Source organism: Taudactylus pleione, unplaced genomic scaffold, assembly GCF_031769625.1.
Source record: "Taudactylus pleione unplaced genomic scaffold, aTauple2 ptg000290l, whole genome shotgun sequence".
Lineage (NCBI taxonomy): Eukaryota > Metazoa > Chordata > Amphibia > Anura > Myobatrachidae > Taudactylus > Taudactylus pleione.
This window is the reverse complement of record NW_028284692.1, coordinates 10,448,789-10,466,834: the sequence shown is the minus strand read 5'-3', so window position 1 is coordinate 10,466,834 and position 18,046 is coordinate 10,448,789. Positions and strand designations below refer to the sequence as shown.

Sequence of the window (18,046 nt, the reverse complement as noted above, 5' to 3'; positions counted from 1 at the left end):
ATTAATCAGCAGCCAAGAGTCAGACAGTCTCATTAGCTGCTACTGCTGCGCCCACTGCAAGAGCCGGGCTGGAGCTCACTCATGAGCTCCGCCTTCCGGCTCCTGCAGTGGGTAATGGGAGAGACGTCATGATGTCTCTCCCATAATGCAGAGCGCGCCAGCCGGGGAGGACTGACGTACGACGGCTGGAGGAACAGGGGCTGGAGCGTGGATTCAGGTAAGTGTATTTTTATTTTATTTTTTCTTACTCGGATTTGTCTGCATTAATCGGAGGGGGGGGCTACTACTGCTACTGGGGCCACTGTATCTGGAGGGGGGGCACTACTGGGGGGGGATAATACTGGGGGCACTGCATCGGGATGGGGGACCTCTACTGGGGGCACTGCATCGGGAGGGGACTACTACTGGTGGAGGGGGAACTACTAATGGGGGACTATATAAGGGGCTTACTACTATGGGCACTGCACTGGGGGGACCACTACTGGTGGCATTTCATTGTGAGGACCTGGACCACTACAGGGGGCACTGGATAGGGGGGGGACTACTACTGGGGGCACTATATAAAAGGGCACTGCATAGGGGACACCACTACTGGAGGCACTGCATAGGGGAGGGGGGGAACTCCCCTAATGCAGAGCGCGCAAGCCCGGGAAGACTGACGTTCGCACGGCAGCGGGAGCAGTGACCGGAACCGGAGCATTGTTTCAGGTAAGTAATTTTTTTTTCTTTCATTTATTTGTGTGCATGTCGTGGGGGTGGACTACTACTACTGGGGGGGACACCTCTATTAGGGGCACTGCTGGGGGGACTGCATCGGGTGGGGGACCATCACTGGGGGGACTACTACTACTGGGAGCACTGCATCTGGGGGTGGACTACTACTGGGGGGACCTATACTGGGGGCACTACTGGAGGGACTACTACTGGGGGCACTGCATAGGGAGGGGACTACTACTGGGGGCCCTATATAAAGGGCACTGCATAGGGGGGACCACTACTGGGGGCACTATATAAGGGGCTTACTACTGGGGGCACAAGGGACACTGCACTGGGGAGACCATTACTGGGGCACTGGATAGGGGGGGATCACTACTGGGGGCCTGCATAAGGGGAACCACTACTGGGGGCACTGCATAGGGGGGACCACTACATGGGGCACTGCATAAGGGGGACCACTACTGGGGGCATGCATAAGGGGGACCACTACTGGGGGCATGCATAAGGGGGACCACTACTGGGGGCATGCATAAGGGGGACCACTACTGGGGGCATGCATAAGGGGGACCACTACTGGGGGCACTGGATAGGGGGTATCACTACTGGGGGGGGCCTGCATAATGGGGACCACTACTGGGGGCACTGTATAAGGGGCCTTATTGGGGGCACGGCATAAGGGGGACCACTACTGGGGGCACTGTATAAGGGGCACTACTGGGGGCCTGCATAACAGGGACCACTACTGGGGGCACTGCTGTATAAGGGGCACTGCATTAAGGTGCATATGGAATGGAAAGGAATGTTCAGAGTGACGAGAAAGGGGTGTGTCATGTTGACACGCCCCATTTTAAGTGACCACGCCCCTTGTGACCACACCTATTTTTCAATGCGCACATGGGGGGGGCTCAATTTTTTAATTTGCCATGGGCTCCAAATACCCTAGTTACGCCACTGTACACAGGTGCAGTGGAACTGGTCTGCCGGAGCTTGGCGATGATCTCTAAGGACCAGAAAATCACGATACTCTCCATCCTGTAAATGGGACACGAGTTACCTCTTTACAAAGTTTGTTCCCGTGTTAAACCCTGCAAACTACCTGGGTTGGATTGCCGGAAATCTAACCCTGGCCTCTTTTACACCTAGCAGCAACCCGGGTTAACCCTGCAATAACCTGGGTTTTAGCTGTGGTGTAAAAGGGGTATTAGAAGCAAACACATTTAAGGCCGTTTAAAATTAGAACATGGAATAGATGAATCTGTTGTTCTAACTGGTCTGTTTAGTGTTTTTACTGTACATCTCCCTACTGTGCATTAATCAATAAGCCATCTTTCAAACAGATGTACAGTATCTCTGAAGTCTGTTACACTTTATGAAAGACTAGGTCAGTCAAATCAATGTGCCATGTGACTTACAGCAATTTACAACTTCTCCATAGAAAATCCTGGCTGTTTGCATCAAATGTCAAATCACATTCTGCTGTATAAAATTTAATTTCTAATGGCACAGTAAGAAAAGTAATATATATATTTATTTTTAAAACGTCAGTGATTTGTTTTAACGGCAGGTCATAGAACACTTATTCACAAGACTTCATAGAAAGAATATAATGACAACCAGGTGCAGTCTGCCAACTTTCAGTATGGGGGGCAAATAAAACAAGTGGCCTAGACTGCTAGGGTGTGAATTAAAAATCTAGAGCTCTCTATGTAACAGAGGGCCTGATTCAGACCCGGTCGCGAGCGCTCGCAACCGGGTCGATGTTTGCCCACTGGGCATGGACATGCGCACAACGGAGCCGTCGCTCCGGGTCTCGCACCAAAAGGGGGCGAGCTGTCGATGGTGATTGACAGATCGCCCCGTTTGGTAGGCGGGCAGGGGGGGTGGCTGGCCAAACGGAGGCGTTCCCGAAGGAACGCCTGCCATTTGGGGGCAGCCCCACTGACATCACCTGTGATGCCAGTGGGAGAGACCATCAACCTGGCTGCTCGCAATAGCTGTGGGTGGTCACCCACAGCTATGGGAGCGGCCGGGAGACCAAACAAAAAACAAAACGCCTTGATTCAGAGCGAGTGCTCGTTCAGAGCGTCCGTCTCTGAATCAGGCCCAGAGTGATTTAGAGACAGCTATACACTACACAAAACATTCTAGAGACCTTTATACAATATAGCAGTGGTTCACAAACTTTAGTGAACCACGGCGCCCTAGAGAATCAGCACTGTTTTCATGGCACCCCTAGAGAAATTCAGAAATGTAGTAAAGTGAAGTGAATTGTGCTACCTGTCATCCTTAGGCTCAGTTATGTGGTGGAGGACAGGTTTTACGCTTCTATTTGTCCCCATATTTACATTACATTGACCATAAATAAATTGATTTGGTGCTGGACCACCAACCTGAGGCACACCTGCAAGTGTCCCAAGGCACCCCAGGGAGCCACGGCGCACAGTTTGTGAACCACTGCAATCTAGAGACTTTCTAGTATCATCTATACAAAACAGAAAACACTGGGGTGTACCAACCAAATTACTTAACCGTCCTGTGGTCCCTCACTGTTTCTAGGCAAGCTCTAGAGGGCACCTGACAGCTTCCGGCTCTTTGATTAGTGCATAGTCCCATACACCAAAATATCACAATGTAGAGCTCTCTCGCTACTCTGATTAATTTATGACCAGTAACAGATGGATTCAGGGGTTAGGGAGTCCTTAGGAACAACAGTAATAGTCACCTCCTATGCCAAATTGTATTATTTTTATTGTTTATTATAAGCCCACATTTGGTGATTGTCAGTTTAATATAAAAAAGAATACATGAGCTAGCACACTTTTAATTCTGTATACATATTTACTAAGGAGGACAGTTTACATTGGCAATCTGTGCATGTCCTGCAGTACCTATCCACAATATCCTCAAGATGTCGTATGGTCCAGAGTAAATATTTTGTATAGTAGCTACTTAAAAATTTCAGTCTGACAGTAATAAAACAAGCATCCAGGTGCCTGTCCAAGCAAGTGACGCCCCTATTCACATGCCTTAAGTGCCTAAAAGGAAATTCATCATTGGGCAGCACCATCCACCAATCAGTCTGCTGGCTGACAATATTAGGACTCAGCTCCCGCAGCCAGATGTCTGTCGCAGTGCTGGAATCGCAAATGCAGCAAGAAGGTGTCTGACACCTCCTCCTGCATTTGCATCAAAGAAGGATGGATTCGCACAGCCGCTTGTGTGCTACTCTGCTAATCCGTCCATCTCGGTCTGAATCAGGCCCTCAGATCATACCTGCCTACCTTTGGAAACGCATTTCAGGGAGATTCTGAAAGCAACAGCTATTCACATTCATTCGTGTGTGAACTGTTCTAAACTATTTTAGTATGGGATCCCAACAGAAAGACGGGACGGGAGAATCGGGTCTCAGCTACACTCCAGTTTAAAGTTAGCAGTGGCCAACAGTCAATCTCAGCTCTCAGACCAGCTCCTCATTGACCACAATTGGATTGCGGCCAACACCAGGTTCAAAGAGCCACACCATGTTTTGATTGGCAGCCGGTCTGCAAGCCTGGATTGGCTGGCAGAAGGTGCTAACTTTTATACTGCAGTGCAGCCGGGACCTGATTATTAAGTGGTAATATGAAAAGATTATAGGGTATACTACACATCATGTCCCTTCTGCTATCTGTATACTCATGTTGCTGGCCACCAGTCTGCTAATTGAAGACTACTAGGCTATGGGTGACTGATGTCCCATTATACATCCTCTGGCAATGGATGGTTCAGAGCACAGGACAGCATTTGAGGGATACTAGAATTTATTTGGATTGGTGGGCTGTAGTGTTTCCACTTAACTGGTTTGTATCCCATTTTATTCTGATCAGGACAGAATTTCCCTTTTAAAATCAGGTTAAATTGTTTCTTTCTGCTCTTTTTTTTTTTTTTTTTTTATCAGCATTCATGTAATAGATGTAGCATGACATTTTTAGTGCAAACTGTGGACCTGATTCAGCATTGCACTTTTGTACGTATACACATTTTAAAAATTAATGTAATGGGGAATTCAATTAGCCCTGTTAAGTTAATGGGTGCTAATTGAATGCCAACCCCTAAACGATAACCTCGTTTATCGGGATTTATTTTCGTGTCTCCTGACAGCCGAAAAGAATTCTGCGTGATCAGGTGATAACAGCTAGTTAACGCACGAATCCATATACTTTACACGGATTCTGTATGTGAACGCCAGATAACCAGTGTTAACGCCCATTAACACGCTCATTTAACGGGCGTTAACACAGCTATTGGGTGAAAAAGGGAGCCTATTCGGAGAGGCTCGGGTGATAAAGCCCAAGGTTACATCCCTTCTTCATCCCAGATAATTTATCAGGGCTAATTGAATTCCAGCCATAGTAAGCACATTCTAAATAATACAAATATAAAGGGTGGACATAGTATGTTTTTCAGACACCAGAGTCACGTACAGTATTTTACTTTTTTATCAGCTGGGGTAATGGAAGGAGGGTTTTCATTTCACACTAACAACAAATAAGCACATCTGGAGTCTGAACAAATTCACTGTAAGGGGCATATTTATTAACTTTATTTTTACTAAAATAATGTGAAAATTGGAGTAGTTTTAATGAAAAACTACTTCAATCCCTTCAATTCACATGTTTAGTAAGCAAATCACATTTCCCATACTTGTAATGGGAAATGTGATCTGCTAACATTTACTAAAAATATATTGATAAAAAATACCGGGGGAGGCCCTGTGATAATAACGCCACCTCCAGATGGTGTAGTTGGGGCTTTCCCACAGTTCCCTGACTCCTGCTCTGCTCTGACAGGCAGAGCAGAGCCCCAAGCCGGACCCTGTAATCAGTTTTGTGGTCTAAATAGACCAGAAGCTGATCACTGCAAAAAAACACAAAATAGTGAAAAAAAAAAAACACGTGTTCCAGGGACCAGTGATCGGTGCTTCGGTGATGTCCTCTGGGGCTCTGGTCAGTTGGTCTCCGGGCTCCTGCACTGTGATTTTGGTCACTGGAGCAGCCATCACCAGGCAGGCAAGTGTAAGCTGGCTCTGTCCCTGCATGCGATTTTTTTATACATCCCTGTTATGTATTCATAGATGGCATTGCGATATTGGGCGAATTTATCACAGCCAATCCGCATCAGAGATGCGGATTGTGATAAATATGCCCCAAAATCTGCCGGGTAGCTTATAATTGTGCTTTTGTATTTTGGGTACATAATAATATACCGGGATGATTGCTTGGTGGATGTAAATAATATTTGTATTCTGCTTCCTTCTGAATAGTCTAACCTTCTCTGAGTAATGTCAACATTCTGATTAAATGCTTTCGTGGGATCATTATTTGATGGGAAAAACAGCTATTTACATTTTGCTCCCCTAGTTTTTGGATTTTTTTGTTATAATGGGTTTCTGTATAAGGTATCCCATACCTGTATATTAAACCTAAGTACGCACATGTCAAGTCTAGACATTGGACTATTTCATTTCAACAATATTATAAATATTGTAATCACTTAATAGATGGTGCTACTAAACTGTTCTCATTTCTGCTGGTAAATATACAGTATCAAGGGTGCAGTTGCTACAGGGCTTGAAGACTTGGGGAGCCCCATATACCCTGTACCCAATGAGCTCCCAGCCAGAACATTAGGTTCTGGGTAGCAAGTAACTCCCCATTGGTCAACCACCCTATGATTGCACTGTGCAGATCCAATCCTCTACTTTCTCAGTTTATCCCCGATCCAACCAGTCCCCTTCTTGAAGCATGTGCAGTCTTCCCGTCTCCTCTCTAGGCTCCAGTCACCAATGTGTCACCCCAGCACCATGCAGTAGTAGTATTCGGATGATTATGCAAGTTCATTTCTTAGGGGGAGATGTATCAAGCCTTGGAGAGAAACAAAGTACCAACCAATCAGCACCTGTTACTTTACAGGTTAAGTTTGAAAAATGACAGGAGCGGATTGGTTGATACATCTCTCTCTTAGGGGTCTATTTACTAAGCAGTGTTAGGAGACAGAGTGAAAAGTGATAAGGTGCCAGCCAATCAGCTCCCAACTGTCATTTTTCAAACACAGCCTGTGACATGATAGTTGGGAGCTGATTGGCTGGCACCTTATCACTTTTCACTCTGTCTCCTAACACTGCTTAGTAAATAGACCCCTTAGGCTTAAGTACATCTACCGCTAGTTTGGTAGAGAGATCCATGCTACAGTCAACAGGCATTATATATGCAGGCAGACCCCCAGGTGCAAGTCCTAGGAACAGATTCTTTAGGAAATCAGCTGGAGAATGAGCCAGGAAAACAGCACAGAGCTGAATAAGGAACTTATAGTCTCTCCTCCAGAACCCCTTCATGCACGGTATAATTCATTTATATGTTTATTAGTGTGCCATTTATGCACCCCCCCCGCAAACACCCAATAACAAGTGACACGTGTGTGTGTGTGTGTGTCTCTGTCTGTCTGTGTCAGTCTGTGTCTTTTAGAGGTGCCACTACCTACAAAATGTGGCTGTAGGGCCCACAAAGTTCTAGTAACACCTTTGTATGGATATTTTATTTATGTCCATCTTTATTAGATAGTGCCAATTTAAGCTTCATAACACTGCTGATTAACATTTTAATTTATTATCTTTAATTTTTAAAAGGTAACAAATAGTTTCCGCAGCACCTTACAAGGAAAATACAATGAACAGAGAAACTGACATTGCAATGGTACAATAAGGGTAAGATGACATATCCGTGCAACAGTACAGTGTGAAAAACAAAATAACTAAGTATGACGCAGACTAAGGCTTGGGGTGGACTCCATGAGAAGGCAGTTCAGCACTCAGTGTGACTGTACCTAGTAAAGGCCAAGTACACAGAGTTGATAAAAGGAACTAGGAGACAGGAGACACAGAGCACTGGACGCAAGGGATGAATATGAGGACTGAGGGCCTGCACATAAGAGTTTATATGCCAAGAGGGAGGGGTGAAGAAGTGGAGGGCGAACTGGGGAAAACGGAGGAGGAGAAGAGTGAAGATTTAAGAAGAGGGATGCTACTATCTGACGAAAAGATGAGTTTTGAGTAAATGTTTGAAGATTGCGAGATTGCGTAAAATTGTTGTATCAGAACAATATTTTACAATTTCATACTATTCTGACATTACAAACATGTGTCCAACACCACTCTGCATAACTGGATCATCCAATAGGCATTCTAGGTTCCTACTTACTGCCCAGATTACAATAACCATTTATTTTCTTTAAATGGAGGGGGTAATGGGAACAATCAAGTATGTTGCCTAAGGCCCCATGAAGCAAAGGTTGCCTGGTACAATAAACCTTGGTACACACTTGTTGATATATCATGTTTGATTGACAACCGATATATCGCATGTGCATCACTCGTAGACATATTATTATTCTTTATTTATATGGCAAGGGAAGAATAAGCACATGAGGTAAGAGGGCCATGTTCATGAGAACTAACATTCTAAAGAGGTGGTCTCTGCAGCACAGTCTATGCGCATATATCTTGCAGATATATTGTAAATTGGTATGTCTGGCTGTGCATATGGGTGACCTGCCAACCTCCCTTACACTGGCTGTAGGGACCGTCGAAATGGACATCACCACTGAGCAGGCAAATTTAAATGCTCTCCCATTTGTGATGTCAGACCACACATATCAAGCAGCCGATTGGCAAGTGTGACCGATTAATTGTTTAAGAGTGTAGCCAGCATAAGTGCCGTTTCCAAATGACTGCAATATCTGATATTCAAGATCTTCCACATAAAATGATACAATAAAAAAGTAAGGCAAAATATCTGGTGGTATCTTATTAAGAAAGCTTCTGTGGATGTCTGTCTATGATTATGTGACCTTATACTGAACTGAACAGATCATAGTAATGTGCAAAGGCCACATACTTTTATTTAACTGGAGGCTAAAAGTCTTAAACCTAAATAATAAGAACAGATGTTAAAATGGCATCTAAAATGCAGAAGATAGTAAATGGTTTTAAAAATGTTATTTTATAGAAGTTGTGTTTGATTAGTATGTTTAATTTTTACATAATGAACTTGGAATCATGAATAGTGTATGGCATCGCTTTATAACGGTTTAATTACTAATAGGTATTGTGGTTTGTCGGACAGGATCCGCATAATGAAAAGGTACAGTATTTATTTTTAGCTGTTAGCCTATGGATGAGTTTATCAGTATAGACCTGTAAAAAATGCTTATAAGGGATTGGGAGACATTACAAGTTCATAGCATAACCAAATGAATAAATTAACAAAAAGTAATTTAAAACATTTTTTATCACTGAGAAAGCAGCTCCGTGCATAGCAAAATAATTTGTATTTTTAAATGCTATTGTTACAAAGACTCCCAGACAGACAACATGTTACTTAATCCTGCATGTATGATGGGTTAAATCATTAAGTAGTACATAGTCTGGTACTATTCATTCATTTATAGAACACCTAATCTATCTCTGATCTCCATACCAACCACAGCATCTATAACCCTGTCTGTTCCAGAACAGATAATCCTACAATATTTACTTCAGTTTACCAATAAGGACTGTAAAATAAAATGAACAAGGGGTAAAGTACTTCAGCCTGATTACCACAGTCTGCCTGGTTACATACAACAATCTTTTCATCTTTTTAAAGAGCAACAGTGCAAAACAGAATGAGGGGATAAAATAAATCAATTACTGTTTTGTCATTCAAAGTATAGCCCCACCAACGTTTAGCTCAATCCTGTTCCTTGTAAGTACCGTATGCTATATCCTATTTAAAAGGGATTTCTCTTTTATAAATTTTGCAGTTTGGTCATATGTATTTCAGTGAACTGAATAACCGAAAAAAAACATGGAATACAAAGCTGTTTATACTAATCATTTTGTTGTAGTCAGGCTACACATTCTGTAACTCGATAAGGGTGTACTGTATGTTTACTGTATGTACAGTTCATGCCACAGCTTTAGAGAAGTGTAGTATTAAATGTCACAATGATTTATCAGAAAGCCTTCTTGAAAAAGCCCCAGGTGAAACGTGCATTGGACGTTTCCCAGGGACTTCTGTGCGCACAGGGTCCCCCGGAACAACAGTCCATCGTCCCGCTGGGTGACCTTAGAGGGTGGGGCCAGATTATAACATAATTTTAGCCCTACCACCTCCGTACAGACCGGCAATTCCTGGTAATATCTCCCCATCCTGCCCACTTCATTAGGAAGTTGGCGGGATGCGGGAGATCCGGCTACTTTAGCGGGGGTGAGGAGGAGTACCCAAAAAATCTGGAGTCTCCCACACCTTCAGGGAAAGTTGGCAAGTATGATTTAGGACCAAATGTAACAGCCTGCGATTTGCAGTAAGTGACACAATTTCAACAAATATGGCATTAGATTTAAAGAGGCAATTAGCTTTAAGGCAATACAATCATATAAAACTAATGGTTACATTTGTATTATAGGAAATTAGCAATGCATCATAAAATAAATACTGTATTTGTGAAATTAAAACAGTTTTACTAGATATATAGTATAATTACTGTATCTTATGAATTTGGAAAAGGAGCTGCAATATTAAGGTAATTCAGTAATTTACATGTTATTACTCTCTGGCAACTAACTTTAAAATGACTCACTCATATTATTTCTGCCATGTTTTCACTATTAGATCTACCAAAGATCACACAGTATTTTCACTCACAGTGGACCATTTTATCCTCATTTAGTAATATTTTCAGTATATTTTCTATTCTTTAAGTATTTTCATTAAACAATGAATTCAGTGTAAATTATGGAGTACCCCTCAAGTAAATTACCAACTCAACTTTTGTCTTTTAATAATTGTTATTAATATGACCTTATTATCTGCTGTATATTTATGTAAAGTATTAGATTTAGTACCAACAGTATTCCTCCTTTTTGTTTGTCAATGGCAAATACCAAACCATGTCAAACATTATACAAATATCACCAATATCTCTTACTACATAATTGCAATTCCCAATAAAGGTTATCCTAAATATACATATTTATACTTTCCATTCTATTGTCAATGGTAGTGGGATCCTTTCCTTTAGTCATACTCCTCTGTAATCCTTACAGTATTCACTTTTATGTACAAATAATACCTGTATTAAAATCCCCTACTTAAAGTCAAATATACTACCCTTAGATACTTCTCCCAAATATCTGCTACACTCATTCACACTTTACATCAATCCATCCAACACTTTACTTGAGTTGTATTTTTTCCACAGCTTCAACAGTAACTTGAACTGCTCTTAGGTAGTTAAAAGGAACTGATATTTGCTTATTGATTGTGTGCATTTATCGTGCCTATTTCCTTGTAGACCGAAGTAAACTTTGCAAATCCAGGTTTTATAAGGGTTAATGTATCTCCGCACTTTACTATGTAATCCAAAGTCACCAGTGCAGGGCAGTCCAGTCACTCTGGTATAATATTAGACAGATTTTATGGGATTTTCCTCTTAAATTCATAACCCGGAGCTGTATAATGTACCTAAAAGATACTGCCTTCGAAAAAATAAATCAAGGACACCCAGCCTTCCATGACTTTGTGGTAGTTGAAGTTTCCTAAGTGATATACGTAACTTTTTGCCCCGCCAAAGGAATTTCAAAAAGGGTCAAGTCTTTCTTAAGCTGGGCATCCACTATACTAGTGGTTCTCAAACTCGGTCCTCAGGACCCCACACAGGTCACGTTTTCCAGGTCACCCAGCAGGTGCACAGGTGTATTCATTACTCACTGATACATTTTAAAAGATCCACAGGTGGTTATAATTATTTCACTTTTGATTCTGTGAAAAGACCTGGAAAACATGCACTGTGTGGGGCAGGGGCATTTCTAGAGAGGAGGGGGCCCGTGTGCTGTCTCCGACACGGGCCCCCTCCTCTCTATCCAGCGGCCGGCAGCGCACTGAGCTGTGCGCGGCCAGCACTGGAGTTATAGACTCTGGGCACTAGAGTGCGCCCAGAGTCTATAAAATTTGCGCAGGTCACTGGGAAAATGGCCATGTTCCATGTACTGTGGGCCGACGTGGGACTCCGGAGAGGTAAGTAAAACTATGGGTGCAGGGTGTGCGGTGCAGGGCCCATGTACCCCGCACACCCTGCACCCATTATAGATACGTCCCTTCGTGGGGTCCTGAGGACCGAGTTTGAGAACCTGTGCACTATACAATTATCTGTCAGATATCTGTCCAATCTGGCTGGTTGGACAGATATCTGACAGATAAAACCTGGTAACGTATGGGAGCAAATGACAGACGATCATATGGTTTTTAGACACTGGAAAACGGACAAAAAACAATTGTTGAAATTGGTTAAATTTGTGTGTTTTAACCAATTTGGCTGAACATCCATTTTTGTCCATTTTCCCGTGTTTGTGAGCAAATGGTCGATTGTCATTTCATCGCATACATTACCAAATTTTCATTTCAACTGGCCAGATTGGACAGATAATTGTATAGTGAATGCTCAGATTTAGAGATGCCATTGGGTAAGATCTGGATAAGATATGAAAGTTTCGGGAAAATTATACTCTTAATAACCGCAGATCTGCCAAGTAAGTTCAAAGGTATTCAATTAGAACTATCCAATAAATGCTCAATTTTAGATATCATCGGGGTAAAATTTGCATTGTATAAACCAGAAAGGGACGAGGATAAGTTGAGTCCTAAGTACAGTACTTTACCAGCTTGTGTAAAAAGGGCTAAAGAGAGAGAAGTAAAATCTAAATGTAAAAGAGGGCCTTAAGGCATATTGTCAGGACTCTGCAGCTGGCTCCCCAACATTTACCTGTAAGATGAGTGACTTTGCTCTGGCAAGGGTCCCGGCATTCCTGCAGCTCTATGGCAGCTGCACAGTGCTGCAGAGTTCCTACACTTTTCCCTCCAGAGTCGCAGAGTTAAAATGTAGTGGTAGGGTTTATAGTGGTGTTGTATACCACCAATAATGTATCCTGGATTCTAGAAAATAGGATCTTATGATAATACCCTGATAGACCATCCGGACCTGGAGCCTTGAAGGGTTTGATTGATTTAATTACAGCAGACAATCCTTCTACGGTGATCGGGGCAGGGCAGGTGATCAGTGCTTCAGATTGTTCAGAAGGATATTTGTGTAAGTGATAAATCCGTCCAGACGACAAGTTTTTTTTTTTTTTTTTAAATCATTTTATTGAAGCACGACATATTGACACAGTTATAATGTACAAATCATATCAAATATCAGACATGAATATAAGATTGAAAATACAAACAAATGAAATGCCATCAATATAATATATTATATATAGGGTTGTATCCATACTAGACAGAAGCAAAACTGAAAACAAAAAAATAGTTTAAATAATTATACCCGAGGTAATAACCAGAGCCACAGTGTCAATATTGCAGTGTCAACACGTCTATGCTCCATCCAGTTTTCTTACTTTTCCTAACCAAACAAATGGGGCCATCTCTGGGTTGGATACCAGAGAGAGCCAAACATAATATTAACAAACAATAAAGTAGATAATTGAACGTATGCTCTTCAGTCAGTAGGTACTTAAGTGCCAGACAAAACCAACTTATGTAAATGAAGTACAATAGAGATAATTTGTAGAGCAGAGAGCAATACATTGAGATCAAAGGATCGTTGGAGGAACCGTGTTAAGATTGATTACTAGCAGGCAGGCCAATAGAATAAAGTATTTACACAGTATTCATGTCACAAAGCCAATGGTGCTCAGAAATAATGATGAAATGTAGAATGGGAGGCTTGGGGTAACCGGAGGGCTAAGCATCAAAAGGTATGCAGGAACAAGACCAATGTGGGAAGGCAATGAGAAGCAGCTAGTTTTAAAGCGAATCATGGAAAAGTTGGTGTTATCCCAATTAACAAAGAAATTCACCGTTACAAGCAAGGGAATATCTGCAACTCCCTGACCATCAGGACCCAGGCAAAAACCATTGTCAAAATGGGGAAATTGACTGTCAGCCTCTACATCTAGGGCAGAAGATAACTTCACACCAGGAGATCCCATGGGCTCTATGAGGTTAAAGGTAGCCTTGTTTTGCTGAGAATGGGGAATATCAACCTCGGCAGTCAGGGAAGAAGGGATTTTAGCCAGTTGAACACAAACTTCCTGGGGGAGAGTGGCTGGAACTCCCAAACTGCCCGAACTATCAGCAATTATGGTTACAAAATTTGCTGAGGATTCCATTTTGGAGAGAGAGGCATTTAGTTTAAAATCTAGTTTCTCCAAACAATTATCAATGTGGGATAAAAGGACAAGAGCAATGGCTTCTGCCTACTCAATGACAGACAAAGAGTGAACCGAAAACATTATTACATACAGTATGGTTTAGTTAAAGTACCCTTGGTGATATTTTCACATAAGAAAATTCTGAACAATATGTCTGGAAATGGTGCACAGTTCCAGAAACCTTCAATACAAGCTGTATAGTAATATTAGTGGACCACCAATGGAGGATAACGTTATGCTGCAGTGGACTTTAACAGTGCAATCTCTTAGTAAAACATACAAATTTAGCATACAATCTAAATAGTGAATTACCCTAAATGAGAGAAGACTAAAACACAACTCTGATGACTCCAGATACAGAATATATTGGCATTATCTCCTTTATCCTGAAGTGTCTCTGTTTCTGACAATCTTATTCGTACCCACTACTATAAGTACATAGTCTGTGAGTGAAAGAGTGAGCACCTTGTTGAAGAAGAAAAAGACAGAAATATGGGAATAATAGTTGAGGAAATAGCAGGACAAAGGCTTGGGGACAAAGGAGAAACACAAGGGTTAAAGCCAAAAATAGGGTACATAGAAAAAAAAATATATATATTAATGACACACAAGGGAGAGACGCAGGGGTTTTGGTATCCAATGAGGGGACCTGGATCGCCGGGCAGTGTCTGAAGAATAGGCACCAGTTCCAACTGCAGTCTCAACCCCCTGCCTAACCATTTGAGGGTGGCAGAAAAGGTTTAGTTAAGTATGTGATACTTAACAACAGTGGATAACACGGCCCGGTGCAAACACGGAGGAGGTTGAGAAGACACAGCAGGGAGACTGATGTGATCCGGATAGGAGTCTCCTAGTCGGTGGGTAGCGTGTGGAGAGCTGCAGAGCCAGAGGTTCATGTGCTATTTACAGCAGCAGCAGTAGTGGAGGCGCCAGGCAGCACAACTTGCAGTAGAGGTGCCCAGAAGGGTGGCCCCGTCGGCGGCCGGGCACGCAGTGAGATCTAGGTAATGAACCAGACAAGTGCAGCTTCCACCTCCACTTCCCGGACACCGCGCCGACTCCCGCCAGAAATCTCCAGTCCGCGGCTGGCAGGTAAGTTTCGGTGAAGGGGATAGGCGTGCGGTTACTAGAACTCCCACAGGGTATGGCACAGTATCAGAGGGAGTTGAGCAGATCTCCAGCTCACCGCCGCCGATGACCTGACGAGAGGCTCTGGACACACAGCCCACATCCAGGGCACATGCACCGCTAAGCAAAGGGAGCGTTTACAGGTAGCAGCGCCTCCGTATGTTATCCTCTCCAGGCTAGGACTTCCAGCAGCGTGTGGGGTAGATGATACGCGAACACAGGCCAATTTTCCACTGCCACATTAATTATTCTAGGCGGGTGTAGCTCGTCAAGAAGGCTAGCAGTCCCGGCGATGTAACTCCGGGGAAGGCAGGAATGGCTGTCACAGCAGGAGAGTCTTCTCCCAACTTTTCGCGCCCAAGATGGTGGAGGGTGGTCATATACGCCTGAACTTTTCAGGCTTGACTCCGGTGGATAGATGTCAACTCCAGACCCAATACCTGAAACAAGCCACTCTCCAGTATAGTGGCACTGCAATAAGCGACTTTGGAAATGTGAAGTCGGGTGAAGAAGCCCAGTTTTGGGTCAGTTGTAGTATGTAAGGCTGGAGCCCAAGTAAAATGCGGCCACTCTGGGTGCCCCGCCCACCGGAAGTCCGATAAGTTTTTTTTTATCAGCATCTATAGCATCTGTCTAATATAAATGGCCATAAAATTCCCAAAACAATTTAGTAATCAGCTTTCCAGAATGAACTCGACTGCCATCCTCACGTTTAATAGATTGATTAAGAACAGAGGACTGGGTAACCCTGAGGTGGTTAGTTTGCAGTTTTCCAGTCTTGTTACCATGAACATGAAACCTATAGCTACTCTAATTGGAAGAATGATCACCTATTGTGACAAAATCATAAATTTACAGGCGTGAGTGGGGGTCAATTTATATAACTGATAAGCTTCAGTCAATCTTTCTTTCGCTTGAACATTAGATGTTGCAACATTTTTAGAATTTTGACATATATGATTTCACACCATACTACTGCTTTGGAAGCTTGCCAGAACAACACCGGATTCTGCTTACCACTCCTCTCACTTTGGTATTAAATGAGGCCGAAGCTAAGACAGTTTTATTACACATGGCTAAATTCATTGTTTCAGACGGGGTATAGTGAGTTTCTTGCAGTAGCGCAATATCAACCTTTAACTTTTGAATAGAAGTAAGAACTCTACATTTTACCACTGAATTAACACATTTTAAGGGACGTCATAAAGCACTAGTAAAGGAACCATATATAGTGTGACCAAATAATTAATCTACAAAGTATACAAAAATTAGATTGCATGAGTGCACCTGACAGTCTAAGGAAGAAGTAATGACGGCTGGGGGAAAGGGAGTAGACATAATGGTGAACACAAAAAATAAAAAAAACACATACAATGAAATAGAAAAATACAAATATCTAAAAGCTTAAAACAGAAAAATTTAAAAGCTAGTATAATATGCAAGAAGGTGCAAAGCCAACTGCATAGATACTTGAAACATGTGACATAAGTATTGCATCTTCCAGACAAATAGAAAAGTGAACACCAACAAATCAAAATAATGTGCTGAGAGCTCCTAGCCAGCCACAGCTTGTAAATACGAAATAAAATGTAACCGCCTAGTATGAAAGCACAAACCTTTAAGGAACATCCTTAAGACTAGACAGATAGAATTACTGTAGAAAAATAAAAACAATATTTTGGCAAATGCAAAATTATACTTTACGGAACCAAGGCAACAGCAGTAATCAAAATCCGCATCAATAATCGTGGTCAGTAGTCCAGAAAGATAAAGTCAATAAATGACACCCTCAAAGATGACCATCAGGTATGGACATATCCGTATTCAAGGAATGAGAGCCTGCATCAATAATCTCTTGAAGATATGCTTCAGCATCGGCAACCAGGTTGAAATCTGTTGCAAAGGAGCCATCAAACAGCCGTAATCTGTCTGGGTACACCAAATCAAATTTCCGGCCATCTTTAATGAGTCAAGAACATATGAGGGAAAAATCTTTATGGGCCTTCGTAACCTCAGCATAGTAGTGCTGAAATATACATTTTTCAGCCTCGTTTCAGATCAAATCTCTCTCGCTTAACATAATTCAAGCAGGGGAAAATCAGTACATGTGGGCTTTGTTTATTTAGATCTCTAATTTGGCCAGTCCGGTGGGCCCATTCAATAACTAAATCTGTACAAACATCACTGATTTCCAAACTTTCTGGAAGAAAATGGTAAAGTGCAGGGTCTTTAACAATCTCCAGTATACCCACTATGCTAAGGTATATCCTGGAAATTCACCCCAACTGTCATCTAGAATCTCCATATCTCTTTCCAGTTACTGCACCTGTGATTTAACATGTTGGATAGACTGAGTAAACTGGGATCCAAAAGGTTGTGAGGAGAGCTCCACAATATCAGACCCATCAGGAGTCTCTCCTGTTCTTGTAGGAGCCACAGGCAGAGCAGAAAGGGGAGGGAGGCAGCATTGGCAACTGGACACTGAACAGTGTCTGGACGCCGGGAACCAGTAATTATGTTGGGAATAGCGGTGGCAGCAGAACTCCAGAACTAATCCTGCTCCTACATCAGTGCTAGAACCAGAAGTCCATGAGAGAAGAAGATTTTAAATGGAGTTTAATAGGATAAAGAAAGTATTGTATAAATGACATACAGAAATACAACTGCAACAGAATTTCTCAGAATAAAAAAACAAACAAATCTCAGATACTTCTGATACTGGTACCTAAATGACTGCTAGAATATCGACAGCTTCTCAATAGCAGACTGACTCCCTAAAAACCCTTCATTTTGAGTTCACTATCAAGGTCTGAGCATGTTTTCTAGCCCATTTATGGTCATTCAAACCATTTGTAGTCCTAAATATATAAATAGGACAGATTTTTTTTCTAACACAAATTTAATAATTCCCTG

At 42.4% G+C, this 18,046-nt stretch overlaps 2 protein-coding genes across 3 annotated transcripts in view; one reads left to right on the top strand and one right to left on the bottom strand.

The window, feature by feature from the left end:
- The window catches only part of GSG1L2 (GSG1 like 2), a 132,051-nt gene that overhangs the window by 24,292 nt on the left and 89,713 nt on the right, over positions 1–18,046 (top strand). The window lies entirely within an intron of this gene.
- The window catches only part of GLP2R (glucagon like peptide 2 receptor), a 471,983-nt gene that overhangs the window by 418,121 nt on the left and 35,816 nt on the right, over positions 1–18,046 (bottom strand). The gene's annotated exons all lie outside the window — the stretch shown is intronic.